Below are 23727 nucleotides of genomic sequence, written 5' to 3' on the forward strand. Positions count from 1 at the left end.
ACCCACAGCCTCCCTCACATACTGGGAGGAACTGTTATTCGTGAGGTGGTTTACATTGCAAAGAAATCTGTTTGCCAAATGGGAGGACTGGCTAATCATAGCCCCTGACTTGTCGTAGGTGGTTTCTTCAAAGGCGCTCATTTGTTTGCTGCTTAATGTAGAAGAAACCTCATTTGTGCCGTTTCTTTCTCTCCCAGGGAGGCCTGAGCTGGGTACAGTTAATGGACTGTATATCACTGACTTTAGTACCGTTCCAGGCAACTTGATGCTGAGGCAGGTGGATGATCTGATATTATGAAAAGCCTCTGTTTTATTGAGAATGGAGGATTAACTACTTGGGTGTCTATCCAGAAAACAATTACGTTACTAAAAGATTTTTATTTCCAGAGGGAAGGGGAAGGTGGGAGGAAGGGAAGGAAAGGGAAAAGGAAGGACAGAGAGAAGAAACAAAAGGAAAGGAGGAAGAAAGGGAAGGAGGGAAGAGATGGAGGGGGAGGGAGGAGAGGGGGAGGGGAGGGAGGATCGGGGAAGGGGGAGGGAGGAGAGGGGGAGAGGAGGGAGGAGAGGGGGAGGGGGAGGGAGGAGAGGGGGAGGGGGAGGGAGGAGAGGGGGAGGGGAGGGAGGAGAGGGGGAGGGGGAGGGAGGAGAGGGGGAGAAAGGAGAGGGCAAGGGGGAGGAGAGGAGAGGGGGAGGGGAAGGGAGGAGAGTGGGAGGGGGAGGAGGAAGGAGGAGTGGGGGGTTATATGCACTGGTCACTTTTCACCTCTGACTAAATCACCCAGATGTCTATAATATAAATATGGGACCCACCTGTCCAATTTCAAAGCTTCTGCTAATCATAATAAAAAGTTAAAAGAACAAAGAGGAACCAAACAGCTCACTAATTTAAGCTAGTGCAGCCTGGTTTCATTTACTATATTTGAGCTGAAGCTATGTAGTACGTGACCAACATTAAAAAGACCCGGAGCTACGGCGCTCTCTCCCACAGTCCTCTCTGCTGTGGGCATTTGGAGCGTATCCCAGGTCAAGCTGGATGCGGTTTAAGGCTACCATATTATGAAGCACATGACTGGTCTCTTCTAAGTCACATGATTAAAGCCACTCCCTGAAAGGATACTGGGGACCCCCAAGTTTGTTCTCATACTCAGAGTCTCCTTCACCCACTATGCTGCCGCTGGAGCATGAGTGACCTTTGTCACCTGGGCCCTGCAGCGTCTCCTCAAGGCCCTCCACACATAACTTCTTGCTCTGTGTCTGAAGTGAGGAGGACCAAGAAGGCTGTAGTGGAGAGATGACCCAGCAGTTAAGAGTACTGGCTGGTCTCCCAGAGGACCCCGGTTCAATTCCCATCACAGCTAACAATAACCATTGGTATCTCCAGTGCTGGGGAACCTGATGTCCTTCCTCTTCTGGCCTCCGAAGGCACAGGTGCACACATGATGCACAGACATACAGCAGGGGAAACACCCATAACCATAAAGAATAGATTTAATCAAATACAAAGACCCACTGAGGCCGGAGTCCAGCGATGATGAAGAAGAATGAGGAAAGGAGACCAGAGATAATAACAGAGAACTGAGGGTGGCTGCTGCTCTGGCTTTGTGCCCCGAGACGGGACTGCAGGCCTGGTCTCACAGGGCTCCTCAACCCCTGACCCTCCCTACCCCTCTGCACCCTGATTCCATTCCTTGACCTCTAATTTCCCACCCCACCCTTCCATCAGTAAAATCCCAACAATAACTGGTCCTCCCTTTCCCAACTTTTCCCAGCACTCCCTGAATAAACCTTAAAGGCTCGGGGCCTCTAGCATCCTCCTGGACATAACTGTGTCTCCCCCTCCCAGACCAGAGTCCTTGGGATTCTTGGTAATTCTTAACTAGCTGCTTTCTTTCAATCCTTCTCAGGTCTGTCTTACTTATTTTAGGAGTTTTGACTGGAATGGTTGCTACAATGTTACTACTTGCTAACCTATATCTCCTCCCTTAACAGCCATTAAAATAACCAAAATAAAAATAACAGTTTCTATTTCATAGCCACGTTAGCAATCACGTAGATCTACTCATATGGAATTCGGTGCATACTTACTCTGTACTGTTTGCATTCTTAGTTATTTATTTCACTTCGCCTGCCACTGACCGGTGTTCTTCTGTGGACCAGGGCGGGTACTGTACACCGGTAGCTGATTGCTTTTCCAAGGTCCGGAGTGTTCACATGTCTGAACATGAATGTGACTAAGTAGAGCTGCGCTCCGCATGTCTTGTCTCATCAGCAGTATTTATTTATTTGGAGTAATATGCCTGGTTGCTTAAGTTTTTCTTTGCCCTTGAAATTAAAAGTTTTCGTTAGGGTAAATCCACTGGCCTACTTAATAAAATCCACTTGGTACTTAATGGCCCCAGGCTGCTTCGAATGGCCTTCTATAGCCTCATATATTTGAAGGTTTGGTTATCAGTTGCTGGAGCTGTTCATGAAGTATTAGGAGATGTGACCTTGTTGAAAAAGGTGTGTCCCTGGGGCTTTGAGGTCTCAAAAGCCCAAGCCGGGCGTAGTCTTGCTTTCTTTCTGCCCCCTTCTTTTGGATAAGATGTGGGCTCTCCACTATTCTCCAGCCCCATGGCCGACTGCTGCCATGTTTCCCACCACGGCAAACGTGGACTAAGTCTTGAAACTGTAAGCTGGACCCCAAATAAATGCTTTCCTTATGAGTTGCCTCGCCATGGGGTCTCTTCGCATCAGTAGAGCAGTGACTAAGACAGGGCTCATCTTGTCTACAGTGGTTTAAAGAAGAAAGGAGAAAGACAGCTGAGTCGGGAGCGGGGAGAGATGTGCTCAGCCCTTTGAGATGCGCTGCCCACATTTAGGATGGGCCTTCACACCTCTCTTAACCCAACCTGGACACCTTGTCTCCTAGGCAGTGTAAAGCCATCGGCTTGACAACGAAGATGGACTATCGCGTTTTAGGGAAGGGTAGTTATGCTTCCCCTACGCTGAAGCCAAAACTCTGTAACTTGAGACTTGAAGCTGCTCTTATTTCTGAGAGGAAAGGTTCTGAGAGGAATGGCAGGTGAGAATGGCATCGGGGAGCAGGGTGTCTGGTGAAGAGAGAGGGGTATCAGCAGCTCACGAGCCGTTGCTGGATGAACTTGGACCCTGGGAACAGAGAGAAGAGAAAAGCGGTCTCCCTGGCTCACTGGTGCTTGCCCCTTGTTCCTGTTACCCTTCACCCTCACACCGCACTCAGAACTTCGGGTGGCCGTGGAGGTAACGTATTAGACCGCCAAGCCTCAGTGCTCGGAGCAGGATCATCCAGGCAGGTTTGCATCGCCTGGGAGCTTGTCAGGAGTGTAGAAGCTCTGACCCCGCCCAGATCCCAAATCCAAGTCTGCATTGGAACAAGATCCCTGGGGATCTGTGGGCAATGCCGATGTTTGAGAAGGCCTCATCCACACCACGGTTTGGTCAGACTGAAGTTCTAGGTGATTCCTGTGTCACTCGATGGTAATTACATCTTTGTGCTTTTTAAAAATAGAAATGAAAGCACAGCACGGAGTCCCTGAAAACACGAAGGCAAAGCCCACAGGCTTTTAAAGCCCATGATCAAAAAGCCCAGTGGCTTCTCAGTACTGCCAGTTCCTCAGACACACTGGGGTGGCCTGGTTTTCTCCGAGGCCATCTGAAACTTCCTCTCGGCTTCTTTGCGCTTGGTCAGCCCCAATCCCACCTCTGGCCCTTCAACTTGACCACAAAGATGACACACAGCATTTGACATCGTCGTGCATGTGCTTTTCTGATTATCCTTGCCCCAAAACTGAGAGGTCACATGGGGACCACTGACTGATCACTGCTGCTGCTTCTGTGGGTGTTCCGTGATCCTAACTTTGGCCACTCTTTGGACCCCAGTTTCTCCCTGCTTTGTCTCTGGTTATCACTTGGCTTGTGTGTATGGCCACCAGCCCTTGGGCAGACATAGAGGTTGAGCCAGAAAAACGGCTGGGTGACAGCTCTGAGACTGTACTGTGGCTTCCAAGACTCCAGAGGTCTCATTGATGAGCTCAGCTCCGTGGTCACGTGTCCTGGCCAAAGCAAGCTCTTCTTACGACCTAACCTGTTCACCCAGCTTCAATGTTCAGAGGAGCAAAATAGGAAGTGGTTGTGCTGTGGGACGGCTCAGTTAGTAAAGCGCTTGCCACAGACACTTAAGGGCGCCAGGTTGGATCTTCAGTGCCTGTGTAAAGAACAACCCCAAAAGCCCAATATAGCCGTGCACACTGGCAACTTCAACCCTGCACAGTAGAGACAGAATGGTCTGGGATCTCTGGTCAACCAGTGTGGTGGAAAAATGGTGAGCTCCAGGTTCAGTGAGAGACTGAACCTAGTTTGTTAAAAAACAAACTAAGGTGGGGAAGGAATGGTGGGGCAGATAGCCAAGGTCCACCTCTGCCCTCCACTGCATACATGCATGGTGAGTGCCACAGCTAATCTCACCTGGCTACCCCCTCCATCAGGTTCGGGTGAACACCACTCCCTTGTAACTACAACGCAGCCAGAAAGCCTGGCACATACCTAGTCCTTCACACATGAACTTACACTAAATATTGAAGCATAAATCACAAAAGAAGACGTTGGATAGGCTGAGACTAGAAGACTGTAATGTGGTTTATAGAGCTCTACAGCTAATACTCAAGCTATTGGCCATGTGTGAAACCTTGTAGAAGAGTCTCTCTCACACACACACTCACATACACACACATTCATGCATACATACACACACATATACACACACATACATACACACATACAGACATACATGCACACATATACACATAACACACACATACACACATACAGACATACATGCACACATATACACATAACACACACATACACACATACAGACATACATGCACACATATACACATAACACACACATACACACATACAGACATACATGCACACATATACACATAACACACACATACACACACATACATACACAATGCATGCACACATACACACATAACACATACACACACATATTCATGCACACATACACACACATAAACACACACACATACACATACATGCATACATGTCATATAACACACATACACACATATACACACAATGCATGCACACATACACACATAACACATACCTGCACACATACACACATAACACATACATACACACATACACACACAATGTATACACACGTAACACACACATATACACAATGCATACATACACACATATACACACATAAACACACACACACACACACACACACACACACACACGTACCCTATTGCCAACTATTGCTTCTTTCTTTTATCAAATACCTTGACTACTTTGATGTGAACCATTTGGCAGAGAGAATAGAGGCTTCCTGGCCATGCTCTTCCAGGGAAGAATGAGACTCAAAGGCACAGAAGCAAAATAAGTGGGAGGAAGGTGATTTCAGAGCAACCCTGCTGAAAGGAGTGAGGTGATTGGAGAATCGAGAGAGTGGTTTGGAGAGCTTAGATGAGACACACAACGAAGCCCATGATTTTCAGCTGACAGAAATCAGCATTTATTGAAATAACAGCAAAAGAAGGAATTCTAGAGATAGAAGAAGATCCCACAACACAGCAGAAAGCTGAAGGCCTGCAAAGGGCATTCCCATGTAGGTCATTGCTGAGTTCTGTAGGGAGCGGACCACCAACAAAGCCTTCAGTAGGGTGGGCCAACTGCCACAACCTTGTGATGTCTGTCGTGTGGAAAGGAAGCTGTGTTGGGTGGATGAGAAGGAGGGCTGAGACAAGAGCAGGGTCCTAGAAGACAGGGTCAGCAAGAGAATGCTGAGGCAGGGCTGGCCCAGAGGCGAACCTGGCAGGCAGAACTAAAGTTTCATCAGGTTTCCCACAGAGCCCTGGGGACAAACTCAAGATGGCCGCCAGACAAGAACTCGGTCGGTAAAGTGTTTGCCATGCAAGCATGAGGACCTGAGTTCAATGCCCAGAACCCACATTTAAAAAGTCAGGTTGAGAATTGTGTGTTTGTCATATTGGTGTTTAGGAAGCCATGACAGGCATAACCTTGGGGCTTACTGGCCCATCAGCCTAGCCTAGTCTGCGAACTCTGGCCCATGAAAGATGTACCATGAGAAACTAAGACGGTGGCCTGAAGGATGACACCCATAGTTCCATAGTTCACCTCTGACCAACACACACGTACACCCTGATACGTGTACACACACACACATACACACACATACAAACACACACACAAACACACACACATACATACAAACACACACACAAACACACACACATACCACACTCACACACACACACATACAAACACACACATACACACACACATACACACACATACATACAAACACACACATACACACACTCACACACATACACACACAAACACACACACACAAACACACACACATACATACAAACACACACACAAACACACACATACACACATACACACACACACACACACACACACCACACTCAGTAGCCTCTGAATGTAACAGACCACCAGACAACAGGCATCATGCTGGCAGGAGGCAGGACCCTAGTAACTATAAAATTCCAACCCCCTCATGTTTGTTACAAGAACTCCATGAGACTTTCAGATTCACAGAGCCGCCCTGGCTCTGGGGAGGAAATCGTTCATCTTTGGGAGCCTCCAGTACATTACTGAGTTTTAGCCGGAGTGTTGTAAAGCCTCCCTGGAGACTCCTGGGTGAAAGTGAGATTTGTCACTGAGGAATGACAAACCGACAGGGATAACCAGGGTTGGATGACCTCCACCTGTCACCCGGGCTGCTTCCCATGAAACCTAATCCCCTTCCACTTAAAGGGACAGAGGTATTGGTCAGCCCACAAGTCCTGGGATGGGGAAGGCCACCCTCCCCGGGGAGGAGGAACCTTCTCCATGAAACCCACCAGAGTAGGATTATGGGGCTCTATGGAAAAAGTAAAAACATTCTCTGCGGTACTCTGATGGAAAACAGTCTTATTTCTTACAGAGAACTAGTCCAGAGAAGAATTATACTTAAAAAACCAGATGGTTCCTTTGTTTCCGATGGCTGCCTATAAATTCTCTATTTTTCTGTTCTGTGGAACTGAAATTGATTGAAATTGGCATTTTTCTGTCATGAGTCAGTTGACAAGAAAATTGAGAAAACAAGACAACCACTGCCAAAAAGATTTTTTTTTCTCTTTACTTCTATCCAAACAAGTGAACCCAGAGGTTCAGATAGGAAGGAAAAAAAGAGAGGGATAGAGGGAGGAAGACAGGAACAGATGGGAGGAGGGAGGAAGAAAGGAAAAGGAAGTTAGTGATGCTTCAGACACCTTCAGCACACCCCTTTCCCAAGGTACAATGTAGATTTGGGGACGCACATTTTATCCAGCTGCTACCCATCTGGAATCTTGGAGCACTTCTGTCTGGTAGCCCATGCAAAAAAGCCAGAAAACAAAACAAACCACCTTGGGTTTTCTGATTGATTTCATAGCCTTTTCCAGGAGGTAAAAATCCAGACAGGAGCTGAGGCAACTTGCCGCTCTTGGCTTGCAAGCGGCCATTTAGCAAGTGAGTGTTTCAGGGAAACTGGTGGCCTGGAGATTAATCTGAATCCTGTGCCTCCTGGGGCTCTCAGTCAGCCTCTTGGCTCCTGGAGCCTGCAGCCTCTGGTGTTGCAAGGCTCACAGGGGTAAAAATGAATGTGGCACAAATGTCACCAATGAACAATACGTCACTGCTTGGGTGTCATCTGGCTTGTGCATGTACTCCCAGATCTCCATTGTGTATGAAATTGGTGACAGTGGCCACCATGCTTCCACTGGCCACAAAATGGCTCCTGTCACAGGACCTGAGGGTGGTTACACTTTAGGCAGCTGTGTCTAACTTCTCCACAGGACCCACGTGAGCAGCTTTGGCCAGGTTTGAAGATGGACGTGAACAAAAGGACTTCAGGGGCCAGCAGGGGACTTACAGGGAGCACACATCAGCTTTGCCCTTTTCTCTCAAAATGCCGCATGTGGGGAAAGGCTACTGGGCTCTTGATACAGGGAATCAGCATAGCAAGGTGGCCCTGTGCAGCCCCTGAGAAGAAACAAGGCCTGAAGGATGTTGAATTTCTCATTCCCGCTTTTAGAAATGGATGGTATGGATGGGGGCAAGGATGTGGGAGGTGGGGTGGGCATGGCTGGGGCGTGGCATATAATGCACGGATTTAAATACATAAATCTGTAAGGTCTGACTTTGTTTCAGAGTATGACTCTGATGAAGGTCCATTTTGCTCGTTACTAATGTGCTTTGAGAATGAGGTTTCCTTTGCAGCAAAGTGGCCAATGGAACCGAGGAAGGAAGTGGACCTGCGGCCCTGGACTTTGAAAGGTGCTTGGCTTACGGATCAGCACGGGCTGCAGCCCCTCACCCCATGTGCAAACCTATGCTAACCTGGCCTGGTCTGAGTCCTCATCACTCACCATCTCTCTGTTCCCATGGCATTTGGATGGTGGCATTATAACCACCTACTTCCCAAGTTCTTGGGGGACGCAGTGACATCCTTTCCACTGTGAACACCAAATTCAGAAGGATTCAAAATAGCCGGGAGAAGTACCATCCACCGTAAGCAAGAACCCTTCCGTGGGATGACACAAGGTCAGCAATTCAATTCAGCAGAGACTTTGGGCTGAAAGACTGTGACAGAGGAAAAAACTCAAACAGTGGAGAGAAACATCATGGTCCTGGGCATCTGGCCATCTCCACTGTGATGTGTAAGCATGAACGCAGGGAGTGGGGAAAAGCTGAGAAGCCACAGGAATTAGGGCCGCAGAACTATCGCCTGGCCGTCCTCACAGAAAGTAGGCTGGCGTACTGGAGACAGCCATTAAATGTTCAAGGAAGTCGCAACAACCCCAAAAGTCAGTCGTTGAACCTTCAGAATGTGAAGTTAGCCACTGGGTGATATTTACACCGTAGGAATCAGTTAGCACTGCAAATCAGGGTCCTCTCCAATCTCCTAGCACACAGAGAGCAGGCCTACGGAAGTCCTGCGGACAGCACCTAGCTATCTGTGAGCTGGTAATGCTTACCACAAACCTAAGCTGACGGTGACCTTAAAGTGCCTCATTGTACAACACAGCAGCCCCTGCCAACATCAGCTCCTAGTTCCAGGAACAGACTTGGCTCTCACCTACAGCTTAGCATCTAAGCTTAGCTGAAAGTCTCCAAGGGCTTCCGGGGCTTGTCAGCTACACTCACACACCTGACGCTTGCTTCGGACCACAGGCCTTCTCACATGCACGCGTGCGTTGTATGAACCAGATATCTCCTGATGACTCCACTGAGCTCCCCACCTGGCTGAGCAGCGCTTATCCCAGTGGAACGAGGGGAGCAGAGACAGGGAGGACTGCAGATATCTGTCATCTCTGCGCGTGATCACCTCTTCTCGGAGTTTTGCAGCTGTCGTGGGTTGTTTCCTCCCGGCTGCCTTGAATGAGAGCAGCTGTGATCACCCACAGAAGAATTCACCCAGTCCAGCTTACCAACATCCCCTTATGGACAGAGGGAGGACCACCAGACTCATGAGCCTTTACAGAGCCCCATAGGAACTCACCCCTTCCCCAGGTCATGTAAGAGCTAACACGTGGACTGGGGACTGGGACTCCGAGGAGGGATGTAGCTCTTCATGAGCCAGTCACACCATTGACGGGACTCTTCAGCACTGTAGCTACTTAGAAGTTGCCCAAGAAACTTCCTGTCTTACCTAGGGTTTTACTGCTGTGGACAGACACCATGGCCAAGGCAACCCTTATAAGGCTTAATTGGTTATAAGGTTTAACCTGGCTTACAGGTTCAGAGGTTCAGTCCCTTATCACCAAGGCGGGAACATGGCAGCATCCAGGCAGGCATGGTGCAGGAGGAGCTGAGAGTTCTACATCTTCATCTGAAGGCTGCTAGGAAAATACTGGCTTCTGGGCAGCTAGGATGAGGGTCTTAAAGCCCATGCCCACATGATACACTTACTCCAACAGGGCCGCACCTCCTAATAGTGCCACTCCCTGGGCCAAGCATGTACAAACCATCACACTTCCCATGTCTAGGTGCCTTTAAGTTACCCATGAGCTAAGGCTCAGTTCAGGTGGAGCTGCACAGGGTCCATTCTTTGGCACACGTTTCCACTCTGTCTAGTGCTAACATTCTTCACAACAACAGTTTGTGTCTGCTCTTCACAGCCCTAACATCTCCCTGGCTGGCCTCGTCATATGCCCACCATTAAATATTGCACATGATGGTGGAGTATTCCCCACCATGCTTCCTCCTCTGAGCTGCAGAACGTGTCCACCTTTCTCCCTCAGCCTCTACTAGGACTCCATGGTGTCCAGACACCAGGGTCGGCTGAACTCACCAGTTTCTCAGCTGCTTCCTACCTCTTGCCCAATACGAATCCACCGAGTGAACTCTCTCATCTGCATCCCCAACCCGGGACTTCTCTCTCCTGCTGCCTTCGCCCACCATGACGATTTCCCTTCCACTCACAGGGTAAGGACAGGCCCACTTCCGAAGAACTGGTTGTTTTATCTGACTGGATGATTCAGCAGGGGTCTTCGTGGCTTCCTGCCTGAACACCTCGCTTTAAATTATAACCTCCCTCGCCTTCTCTCTCTCCTCACCCCTCACCGTCTAGCACACCCAGATCCCAGCTCCCCTGACTAAAGTCTCCTTCTTCCCTAGGAGGGAAGAACTCGCACACCAGAGTTTCAGTTCAGCTGTTCACGGAGGCCTCCTCAGCCCTGTACCGCTCCCAAAGCACCGAGAGTTCAGTAAATATCTGAGGAAAATATGTAAATAAAAATCTCGTTTTCTAGCCTCACACCTGCTCCTCCTCTTGTAGGCTTCCTCCTGCTAATTGCAGCCGCCATATCTCCTGCCAGCTCCGAGCTACCTCTCCATCCAGCCCATCTGCAGGCTCTGACAGTCTGCCATCACACCAGGCCTCTGATCCAACCATGGGCTGCCACCTTCCTGCAGATGCCATGGCCCAGCCGTGAACGACCGTAGTCACTTTCTACCTGATTTGTGTGCTTCCAGACTCAACCCCCAACCCATGCCCCGACCCCCCCCCCCACACACACCCTGCTCAGAGCCAAATATCTTTTAATTGACTACTTGCATTTGTATGTGTTTGTTTATGGGCACTGCACATGTGCACACATGTGGGCAAACATGCCACAGTTCACCCGTGGAAGTCACAGGATACGTTTGTGGGATTGGTTCTGGTGATTGAAGTCAGGTCACCGTGCTTAGTGGCAAGCACCTTTAATAGCTAAACTATCTCACTGGCCCTAGAGTGACACATTAAATATTTTTATGAGGAAGGTGTGTGTGTGTGTGTGTGTGTGTGTGTGTGTGTGTGTGTGTGTAGGTCAGGATGGGGGTCATTGGATGTGGCTCCTGAGAATGGACTCAGGAAGCCCAGCTTGGCAGAAGGCACCTTTACCTCCTGAGCCACCACGCTGGCTCCAGCCACAGGTAGCATAAAGTCCACTGCTGACGTCTCTTCTCCACAATGCCCTGGGCCCTTCGTGTTGAATGAGCTCATTCTGTTTTTCTGAAGTGTGCATTAAAGGCCACTGTGTGTTGTTCAGAGTATGTGGAATGTGATATGGAGCAAAATGGGGGAAAAACAACAACAGCAACAGCAACAACAACCAAACAAGACCATACTGCACGAAGCTTCTGGTCTGTAACGGGAAACAAATAGCAAGCAAAACCACTGGTGATCGTTACGTGGTATCTAACAGTGGTGAGGGGAACAGAAATAGAACGACGTTTAAAAGGAGCTAGAGATGGGGCTGGGGATTTAGCTCAGTGGTAGAGCGCGCTTGCCTAGGAAGCGCAAGGCCCTGGGTTCGGTCCCCAGCTCCGAAAAAAAAAGAACCAAAAAAAAAAAAAAAAAAAAAAGGAGCTAGAGATGTTGGCTTGAGGCTTGTGGGGGCATGGAACTGGTTCGTAAGGCATGTCTTGCTGGAGCAAGCTTGTGTCTGTGGCAGAGTTCCTCTCGGTACTGTGACCTTCAGAACGACTGTGAAGGCAGAGGCCAAGCTGGGCTGCGTTTTCCTTTCCTGGGGAAGACCCAGGCGGGGCTCCTGGTGCTCTCTCAGCCTGCACAGCTGTTCTCTGCGGGGTTATTTTACAAGGCAGCAAATAGGACAGATCTCCTGGGCTCCCACAAGCTCTCCAGAGCCCTGGGCTCTGCTGGGCACGCACTGAGCTGAATGATGAGTGGTGTGCAGGATCACGGAGGCGTGACCAGACCAAACTGGTTCTAGCACAGTTATCTTCTTACAACCCGCACCTCATGCCCATCTTCCCTATCCAGATACCCACCCCACTGATGACTTCAGACGTGGAAATAACAGTCTCATGTAGAGGTGTTACCGGATCCCAGAACCCTGGGAAAGCAAAGCCACCTCCAATTGATATTTTCAGACCTAAGGCAGTGGTATTGGAAGGTCAGGCCAATGGGTAGCAGCTGGGTCCTGAGGGATCCCACGCTTGTGAGTGGTACAAATGTATGAAAGAGAATCAAGAGACATTGTTCCCCTTCTAACTGTATGAGGCACAGTGTTGTTAGAATTAGAAATGTCCCCACAGGCTCATGTGTTTGAACACTTGGTGACATTGTTTAAGACAATAACCTTTGGACAACTCAGCCTCTGGAGCTGCTGACATCATCCTTCTCTTACTCCCAAGCAAGTCTGTCAGTTGACAGACTTCCTAGGGCCTTACTATAGGGCCTTGCTATAGGGCCTTGCTATAGGGCCTTGCTATAAGGACTTGTTATAGGGACTTGTATAGGGTTTTGCTATAAAGACTTGCTTTAGGGCCTTGCTATAAGCTTTGCTGTAGGGTCTTGCTATAAGGGCTTGCTTATAGGGCTTTGATATAGGGACTTTTTACAGGAACTTGATATAGGGACAGTGTTCTATAATACTCCTTATTTAGGTAACGGCTCCTCCCCATGCAATGTATAGCCAGGGATCGCCTTTCAACTCTTATCTAAATATTTGGAATAGAAGTCATGGAATTCACTTGGATTCCTTTACCTGTTTTATTTTATGCCATATATTTTTCTTCAGTTAAAGTTTTAAATGTATTCGATGACTTGTTTACCACAGCCTATCCTACCCAGTGGTCAGTCCTTCTCCAGTGCCTGGAACACAGATTTCTGATTGCACAAATTTTTAAAGATGACCCAACAAGCCAGGCGTGCTGCTATGTGTCTGTGACCCTAGCAGCTGGGGGCTGAGGAGGAGGAGGGAGGAGGGAGGAGGAGGGTTGAGGAGGGCTGAGGGGGAGGAGGGAGGAGGGAATAGGAGGGAGGAGGGAGGAGGAGGGTTGAGGAGGGCTGAGGGGGAGGAGGGAGGAGGGAGGAGAAAGGAGGGAGGAGGAGGGAGGAGGAGGGCTGAGGAGGAAGAGGGAGGAGGAGGGCTGAGGAGGAGAAGGGAGGAGGAGGGGGGAGGAGGAGGAGGGAGGAGCGAGGAGGGAATAGGAGGGAGGAGGGAAGAGGGAATAGGAGGGAGGAGGGAAGAGGGAATAGGAGGGAGGAGGAGGGAGGAGGAGGAAGGAGGAGGGAGGAGGAGGGAGGAGGAGGGTTGAAGAGGGCTGAGGAGGAAGAGGGAGAAGGAGGGCTGAGGAGGAGGAGGGAGGAGGAGGAAGGAGGAGGGAGGAGGAGGGTTGAGGAGGGCTGAGGAGGAAGAGGGAGAAGGAGGGCTGAGGAGGAGGAGGGAGGAGGAGGAGGGAGAAGGAGGAGGAGGGAGGAGGAAGGTTGCGGGTAATATTTAACTTGAGCTAAATAGACTCTGCCTCAAAAAGACAAACAAAAAAGAGGCTATCAGTAAGTTTCTGAATATCAAGGTAAATGAAAATAGTTTATTGTAGTTGCTCTGGGTAGAAATCTAACTCTACAATAATACAAAGTTCTATCATTTATCCACAAAACATGCTAATGGCTACAAAACTATTTTTGCTGATTATACTACTCAAATTAACTTTTGGCAATAGGCAAATTTGATAAAAAATTTAACCCAGCGAAATGTAGATTTTACTTATATCACCTTCTCCTGGTTCATTAAAAAAAAATTCCTGTTTGCCTTAGCTCAAATATCGCAAGGACAAGAAGACACTCCCTTGGTGGTCAGGTGCAGCCATCCCTACACAGGCTACAAAGTTAGCATTTGCCGTTAACTCTCTAGCAAGATATTGAACCACAGAGTTCTTTCTCCTTTGGAAGGATACACTTAGAATATGCTTTTAAAACATTTTAACCATTTCAAAGCAAACTCCTAAGCCAAAATTTCTCTAGGCAATTCTGCAGTGGGATACACCCCTCCTGGTTAAATAAAGGCTCACATCCTCAATGGCAGCCATTGTCTTACATCCACCGGGCTCCCCTTTGCTTCCTCGTGGTCTTTGCTGGGAGTGTCCGGGTGGCTGGAGAGCTCCTGTACCTAGCTACCTAGCTTCCTCGCACAGCATCTTGGCATCAATTGCAATTTCTTCCTAAGCAACTTTGATTGACTGTTCATGCATTAGATCAATAGGTATTGATCCAGTGCCACCGTCCAGAGGCTGACTCAGGTCAAGGTCATCCCCCACAAAAGTTCCTTCCTTCTCTACCTCGTAAAGGTTGCCCCATTGACCTGAAGCAATAAATCCAAGTTCTTATCTGGTTTCTGGAACATTCTTTCCTGCAGATCTCGCGGGGCATCGCCCCTTCCTGCAGTGACTCCTATAGTTCGTGCCCCTGACATCTTTGGTTTCATTTCTTCCTTCCCATTTTTGTTCCTGCCCTTGTAAAATCAGGAAATTTCCCGGCAGGTCTGGTTTTATTAGCTCCCAGACCCCTTCTTCTTTATCAGAAGTATTTACTGTTGACGATTCCAGGGAACATCTCTGGAAATACCATTCCTTTCAAAGTCCCTGACCGTGACATCTGTTCTCTGGAAATTTGTACCCATGTCTAGAATGCCTGTGTAATTATGAAGCTGACACAACCTTAGTTAGCTAAATGGGCTTGGATTCCAGTAGCCATGGGTTTGAATCCTGGTTCTGTGACTGATTGGCAATATCAACTGAGTTTCCTCATCTGGGCAAGGTGAATAAATCTACAGACTGTTCTTTCTAAACACAGCTACAGTGAAGAATGTGTGTGAATATATGTATACGTGTGTGTGTGTGTGCACACCTGAGCATGTACATGCATGTGTGTCTCTGTGCACCTATGTGTGACTGTATGTGAAAGTGTGTGTGTGTGTGAGTGTGTGGGTGCACATGTGTGTACATGCATGCCAGTGTGTTTCTGTGCATGTGTGTGCCCGTGTGTGCTTGTGTGTGTGTGTGCATGGATGTGTGTGTGGATGTGTGTGTGCGTGTGTATATGCATGTATGTGTGCCTGTGCATGTGTGTGTGCATGTGTGTATGTGTGTGCATGTGTGTGTGCATGTGTGTATGTGTGTGCATGTGCGTGTGCATGTACGTGTACGTGTGTGTGTGTGTGTGTGTGCATGTGTGTGATCCCATAGCCCTTCCTTACAATGTCACACTGGCTTTCTTTTATCTGAGCAACATCAGAACTCTAAAAAGCAACACGATTGTTCCCCAGCTCTCAGCACACACTGCCAGTGTCCCCGAGAGACTCTCTTCCTGGGTACCACTGATGCGGTCTCTCAGGCTGCCTTGCACTGGTATATGGCTGATGACTTTGGAAGTGAGTGGAATGCACGTGGATGGTGTGTGCACAGGTCCAAGGCACCCACTCTCTGCTCCCCAATCCTGTTCTTATCCTTGCTTTCTCTTCCTTTTCCCTTGCTCTACCTTTATTTGTTTATTGTGTGTATGGGCCCATGCACACATGTGCAAATGTATGACACACATGCAGGTCAAAAAACAACCTGTGGGAGTTATTCCTTCCACCTTGCAGGGTTTCCGAGTCGCATTCAGATCATTGGGTTTGGTGGCAAGGACCTTTACCCACTGAGTATCTCGCTGGTCCCCTTACAGCATAGTTTTTCATCTTCTCTTGGCTAGGTGCAGATAATCATGCCACCTCAGAAATCATATGTTCAGGACAACACAAAATGGAAGAAACCTCAGCCCGAAACTACTGATTGGAGAAGAATTAATAGTCACTGGAGAACTTCGTTTGGGGCTTTATATCAAGGAGAAGTTACTCTGTACTGCATTGAGTCATTGTACATTTAAGAGGCCAAAAGCTAGCGTTACTTTAAGGCTTCATACCATGCAAATCTCAAATGTTTTGGGTAAACACAGCCTGTTGTGCAGACAGGCACACCATGGGATCCAGGCCACCTGTAAGCAGCTGGTCCGGGCTGAAGCCCATTGCAGGCACAGCGGGGGTTTATAGACATGCCTGGAGGGATGGCTCTTTGCAGATTTCCCTGGCTCAGACTAATTGAAGCCACCCTTCTCTCTGCATTACACAAATGCCTATTAATAAGAACAGTGCCTTTAAATGTTTTTATTGTGGTAAATCCGAATGAGGAAATCATGTTCTCCCTTCGGCTGTGTCTGAACACCGTTCTGAGGACACCGTTACCCTAACACTCTCTAGTGTCTAAAAGAAACACCACCCTGGGGGTTGGGGATTTAGCTCAGTGGTAGAGCGCTTGCCTAGGAAGCACAAGGCCCTGGGTTCGGTCCCCAGCTCCAGAAAAAAAAAAGAAACGCCACCCTGGGCCTAAGGGTGGGCAACAACCTCCCTGGTTTGTCTGAGGGTTCGTGGACTGCTATGAGGCCTTCCAGGTTGACAAGCATACAAGATACTATGATGTTAGAAGCAGGTCGGCAAACATGGCTGGAAGTTCAAAGCAGGGCAAAGGAAACTGACTTTGTTCTTCAGACAGGAAAGCCACCTGTAAATGCTCTCTCTCTCTCTCTCTCTCTCTCTCTCTCTCTCTTTCTCTCTGTGTGTGCGCGTGTGTGATGTATGCATACATGTAAGGGAGTGTACTAAACCATGCATGCACGTCTAGAAGTCAGAAGCATCAATCCCTTCCTCAATCTATCTCTACCTTACTTTTTTGAAACTGGGTCTCTCCTTGAACTGTTTTGGCTAAACTGGCTGGGCTTCCAACACCTGGTTCCAGCCAGTGCTGAGAGCAGTGACTGTGGCATGCAGCTCTCATGTGGGCTTATGCTGGGGGTTCAGAACACAGGTCCTCCTGCCTGTGCAACAGGGACTATACCCACAGAGCCATCTTCTTGGCTCCCGGTGTGTTCTTGTGGTACCACCAACCAGGAAAATCCCAGTCTCGAAGTTCTACTCAGAGCCTCACAAAGGCCGGTGCAGAAGTGAAAGCAGCTGGTACTGGGCCCCCTGCATTCTCTCCTGGGCAGCAGGGCAGCAGGTAGCATCCAGTGCTGGGAGAATAGAGCTGAGGCCCGAGGAAGAGGCTCAGGGAAAGGTGTGTGCAGATGACACAGAGGGGCTGTCAAAGGAGGGCTTGGCTGGGGGGGAGGGGGAGGAGCCATCCGCTCTTCTCCAGGGGGACTCTCCTCACCCTTGCCATCAGTCAGGCCTTCGAGGTGCTCCCTGGGATTTTGAGGCGTGTGTCTCTATCCTACAACACTGCCTTCCCACCCCAAGGCTTTGAGGCAAACTTCCTGTTGTGAGCTAGGCTAACCACTATTATCCTAATGAGAATCAGAACGAACTGTTAGCCAGATGTGCCTAATGAGCCTGTCTGGTTAGCACAGTGTCCTGCAGAATTTCTCAGTCCTGACTCTACTATGGTGCTGTCACTGTCGGCCCTAACTCCTGCCTCCCCGCCCACCATACCGGTATTCACTACAGATTCTTCTTAGTGATTAATCTTAAAAAGTCAAGTCATTCTGACTTAAAGGAACGGTCACACACCACCAAAGTCAATACAATAAAAGCCTTGCAATGCTATTAAGTCCCTGCTTCGTGGGATGTCAAATGGAAAAAGCCAGGTCTGAGACTTGATTAAAAATGGACCTTTGGGATGAGGATGTAGCCAGCCTGGTAGAGTAGGCGCAAAGGCCCGGGTTTGATTACAGAAGTACACGCCTGTAAGCTCCCCAGTCTCTGTGCTGAAGGTGTGGGGGCAAGGTCAAAAGTTGAAGGTCGCCCTTAGCTACATGGTGAGCTTGAAGCCAACGGGGTACCTGTGTTAAAGACAGAAGCAGAGACAGAGTCGCCGTAGATACATCCCGCCGCGCTCTTCCCCTTAGCTGACTGAAGAGAAGTAACTGGAAAGGGATATGGTTTCTTGCTTTGAGGTTTGCTGCTGTTTAACCTTAGAAGAGACACTTTTCACTGTGACGAGCCTTTCCCGATGAACAGGGCATCATGGACCCTGTTCCTCCTGTCACCCATACTCAAACATAACAGTGAAACAATGAGCTGCATGCCGTCAAGGTCTCTCTTAAACCCGTGTGACTACTACTTGTATGTGATCTGAACTTTCTCATTTCCTGTTTGGTCCTCTGACCTCTGAGCAAGTCTCCATCCGCTTGTCAAGAGTCCAGTGCTACAGCCTAGAGCTCAATCCCCTTTGCCTATGTGAGCATATTCTCTCTCTCTCTCTCTCTCTCTCTCTCTCTCTCTCTCTCTCTCTCTCTCTCTCTCTCTCCTCTATCCCTCTCCATTTCAGTTACTTACAGCTCATAAGAACACCCCCCTCCCCTACACTTCATCTCCTTCCTAGGGTCCCATTTCTCCTCTCTGCCCAGAGTCAAGGTTCTCCAGCAATACAGGTCTCTCCTTAAGCCACTGCAGTTCTGCCATACTCTCCCTCTCCCCTCCTCCCTCTCCCTCTCCCTCTCCTGCCCCTCTCCTCCCCCCTCTCCTCCCCCCTCTCCCTCTCCCTCTCCTGCCCCCTCTCCTCCCCCCTCTCCTTCCCCTCTCCTCCCCCTCTCCTCCCTCCTCTCCTCCCCCTCTCCTCCCCCCTCTCCTCCCCCCTCTCCCTCTCCCTCTCTCATGTCTCATGTCTCATGTTCCCACATCTTCAGGCAGCCTCATGGAAATGCCCTTTCTCTCCAGCAGCACGAGCCACGCCCTCTGGCCCAAGACACGCCCTCCCGCCATGCGCAGATGCTTGGCATTTCAGGCAACCAAAAATGAACCCGTGACCCTTCCCACTGTACACTTGTTTCCTCTGATTTTCCTCATCCCAGGGTAAGGCACTGCCATGCACCTCGGGCCTAACCAGAAACTAGGGAGTGGTGACTGACTGACTCTCAACCTACACAAGGCGGTCTGTGAACTACAGATAGAGGTTTCCTACAGTTCTGACTCGAGGCAGTCCTCCGGCACAGTGGGTTGTGGAGAGGACCCTCTTCCTCGTCCCACACTCCAGCCTCTCAGAGTTCCTTTACAGAAGGGCAAAGAGCTCGTTTATGAGAATTTTACCCTCATAATCTGGTCATCCCTGACTGCACCATCCACAGAAGAGTGTTCAATCCACTATGGGAATGTCAACGTCTCTCTTTCCTCTTGATTTTTTCTTTTACACTTCTACATATTTAGATGAAAGCTTCTCATGTGGGTTAATTTTTGCTTTGACTAAAAATGTCTAAATTGGGTGTTCAATCGCTGTGTCAGAGTAGTCTTGGCCTTATATTTGATTCTTGCCATCCACGGCTGTACCTGGGCTCCTTGGTATGGTCCAAGCTTTTGGCCTTGAGGAAAGGTCAGCCAAAGCATGCTGTTGGTTTAATGTCCTGTCAGAGCTGTGACCAACAACAGCCATAATTGTGTCCAAACAGTCTTAATATTCAGCAATGTCAGGTGCGACTCAAGGGTGCTTTGTGCTCTGGAGCCTGATCCTGATAATCATCCAGCAGGCAGGCCTTCTCCAGTCACTTTTATTCTCAGGTCTCATTCCAGATAGAAGTGGCCTGGCTGTTTCCACATTAGCCGACAAAGCAATGCTTCCAAAGTCTTCTTCAGTTGACACAGCCTTTCTACCTAGAAATGGCAGATTTTTGAACGAATGCCAGAGAACCAACTGTTACCATTGTTAAAAATGAACAAACACAAGGATATTCCCCAGAAGCCACTGCAAGCATATATTTCACCTCGTGCTCACGGATTTTAATAATGTCAGTTTGCCGTTACTCAATCCCACACTGTTCCAGGCTGTGCAAAAGAACATCAGTCGGGCTTAAGGTTCTAAATAGCCCAAACGAGAACATGCTTGGACCAAGGGTGGTATACGGCGATGGCACACGAAGGTGACAAGCCCCACAGAATCTTCTTGATCGAGGTGCTTATCAAGAAAATGGCCACATTGCTTGTTTGGGCTTGCTGACTTAATCTTCCGTTTGCAGCAACGTCTGTGTTGTTAACTCCAGGAAGTGTGTCACTGGCTTTCTGTTTTTCTTGTGGCTTCATTATTCCATACAATAGCAGAGATGGGAACATATTTTATTGGGGGAAAAGAGTAAATCCACCACAGACCTTAAACCAAGATAAGAGCAAAGTAACTGTCCCAAAATAACTAACTGTTCTACGATGGTAAACAGGCGTGGCATTTCCAGGACAGGGGTCACTTGTGTTTTTGAGTGAACTTTGATCTGGGAACTCTAACATATGAGATGGCAGGCACCTCCATTGTCCAAGTGTGGAAGGACGGTCTGCCAGATGCTGATTACACAGCAGCAGTCAAGACATGCCCTGATGTTGCAGTAAAAGCAGGCGACAGGCAGAGAGACCTTCAGGCTGTAGTCAAAAGAGCAGATGCTGCCTGTGCACTCAATCAGTGATATACAAGACAAGCAACTTCCCAACCCGAGGTCTCGAGAGAAGCGTCGCCTGGAGACTGGCATTCTGAGATGATCTTGGTGCCCGGGACAACCTCAGATCCAGGCTGCGGTCGTGAGCTGAGGACCAGAGGTCCTAGACACCTAGCACACTGTCCTCTCTGGGTTGTGTGAGACTTAACTCTGCATCGCAGCTAACTCCACCTCACTTTCTTTGCTAAAATGTGAACGGCTCAATCTCTTGGAAACGAGACCAGCAACTCCAACAGGGAAGGAGTCTAAATGAGATGCGCAAGTGGCCCAGCCTTTCTGTGTGCTGAAATAACCTTTCTGGTCCTCCCCAGCTCTGGATGTTACAATACAAGAAAGGCTGTGGTGCCCTGCTCTGGGTGGTCAGGTTTCTGCAGAGGGCACTTGGAGAGATGGAGGACAGTTTCAATAAATAAGTGCAAAGCCAGCTGCCTGCCTTCCTCCTTCCTTCCTTCCTTCCTCCCTCCCTCCTTCTTCCCTTCCTCCCTCCTTCCTACCTTCAATTCCTCCTTCCCTCCCTCCCTAACTCCCTCCCTCCCTCCCTAACTCCCTCCCTCCCTCCCTAACTCCCTCCCTCCCTTCCTGCCTGATTTCTGTCTTCCTTCCTTCCTTTCTTCCTTCCCTCCTCCTTTCTGGACAATGAGCCTTGGAAAACACTGGCTGCCATGCAAGTCAGTCAGCACTCGGCCTTCTCCTCATGGACCATCGATGTTGCCTACATGTGCAGCTCAGACCTTCCTCAGAAGGCCTGGCAGATACTCGGTGTCCAAGGCTACAGCAAAATGACAGCAGGAGAGAAGCTCGCTGAGCACACCTCCCTTTACTTAGTGATCAGATGCACATAAAATTATCCAGTCCCCTTCTAAGTGAGCCACCCACTGACAAGAAATGCATTCACTTATGTCACCGCTCCCTGTCTCTGGAGATGCCTCGTTAGCGTAAATAAAAACTTTGGCTTTCCTGGCGGTCTAGTGGTTAGTGCTCTAGCGTGCAGCTCTCTAATTAAAATTGTGTTCCTTAAATGCTAACTCCATCTCCCCATTTCCTCAGCCTTGATAATCACCATCTTTCTTTCTGTCCCTACGAAGCAGCCTTATCCAAGCACCTCAAGAGAGAATTCATAATTTGTCTCTCTGTGTCTGACTGCTTTCACTGGGGTTGTGAGGACATATTGTTTTGGCATGTGCTAGCTAGATTGCCCCTCCTCTTGAAGCTTGGCTAATGTTCCAGTGTACGCATCTACTGCAGTCTGCTTTCACTTCCTACGGGGAAGTAACTGGTAATGGGAGTTTTGCCTGGTCTTAGTTCTTGTCAACTCAACACGAATCTAGCTGGGAAGAGAAGACCTCAGCTGAGGAACTGCCCCCATCAGAGTGGCCTGTGGCCATGTGTGTGAGGCATTTTCTTAAGTGCTATTTGGAAGGAAACCCACCATGAGCAGCCCATCCCCCCCACAGGTGGGCCTGGTAAGAAAGGCAGCTGAGCAAGCAGGGAAGCCAGGCAGAAAGCAGCACCCCATGGTCTCTGCTTCAGTTCTCACCTTGGTTCCCTCAGTGACAGACTGTAGCCTGTAGGGCACAGGAGGCCTTTTCTCTCTGTGGAGCGTTTGGTCTTTGTGTTTATCACGGCACCAGGAACGTATCTGGACCATGTATTATATGAAATGCTAGGTCTAGTTTTGAAGGAATTGTCACCCTTCTCCACAGTGGCTCCTAAGGTTTCCTTCCTTCCTTCCTTCCTTCCTTCCTTCCTTCCTTCCTTCCTCCCTCCCTCCCTCCCTCCCTCCCTCCCTCCCTCCCCTCCCCAGCCTTTTGAGAGAACGTTGTAACACCAGCCTTCATCATGGCTATGAAGCTGTACCTCCCTGTGGTGCTGGTTTGTAGTTCCCTGTGACTGAGATGGGGTAACACCAGCCTTCGTCATGGCTATGAAGCTGTACCTCCCTGTGGTGCTGGTTTGGAGTTCCCTGTGACTGACTGAGATGGGGTAGCACCAGCCTTTGTCATGGCTATGAAGCTGTACCTCCCTGTGGTGCAGATCTGTAGTTCCCTGTGACTGAGATGGGGTAGGACATCTTTCCCCATGCTTCCTGGCTACTAGCATGCTTTCTCTGGAAAGGCGTTTTTGAAACGCGTGTTAGAGATTTGCTCAGGATATGCAGATGCTTCTCGTCAGAGTGCTTTCCACAAAGATCATTGGGTGGGACCAAGTACTGATTCCACACCACCCCAATTCTCAATGGCGGGGCTTATTTTGAGGCAAAGGGGTTCCCCCTGGGATGTTGACACAGGAAGCTCTGTAGGTCTTCAGGGACCTAGAAAGGCGTCCGGTCACTACCCTGTCTCTGTCCCTCCCTCAAGGGCAGTGTGGTCCTGTCTCCGTCCCTCAATGCACGTCTGCTCTTGCTCAAAAGGTCGTAACCTCTGCTCTCCACCCTACCCCGAGCTGCTCGCTTCCCATGACACAAGCCCCAGTCTCGTTGTCACATGACCTTAGGGCCCCAGGGGCTCCCACTAGACCCAGGAAGCTCTGCCTCCTCGTTTAGAATTTGTCCTCAGAGGTCAGGAGCATGGCCCCAACCCAATCAGCTGTAGACAGAGGGCCAGTCACTGACAGCACATACTGGCAAGTGGGCCCAGCCTTTAGTGACAGCTGACGGGCAGGCTCAAGGAAGGACATCAGACACAGGCCATGATGGTAGGTGCTTTGCTTGTGGAGAACGACCTCCCTCAGCACGCAGCAGGTCACTTCGCGCACAGTTCCTTGAAGTGGAAACTTAAGGGTTCTTTGGAAAGTCGGTTGAATGGTGCTTCGCTGAGTAAAGAAGGGAGGATCATTTTAAAGCAGACACAGGTGTGCAAGGCTAAGGC

The sequence above is a fragment of the Rattus norvegicus genome, chromosome 1 (genome assembly GCF_036323735.1).
Source record: "Rattus norvegicus strain BN/NHsdMcwi chromosome 1, GRCr8, whole genome shotgun sequence".
Taxonomy (NCBI): Eukaryota; Metazoa; Chordata; class Mammalia; order Rodentia; family Muridae; genus Rattus; species Rattus norvegicus.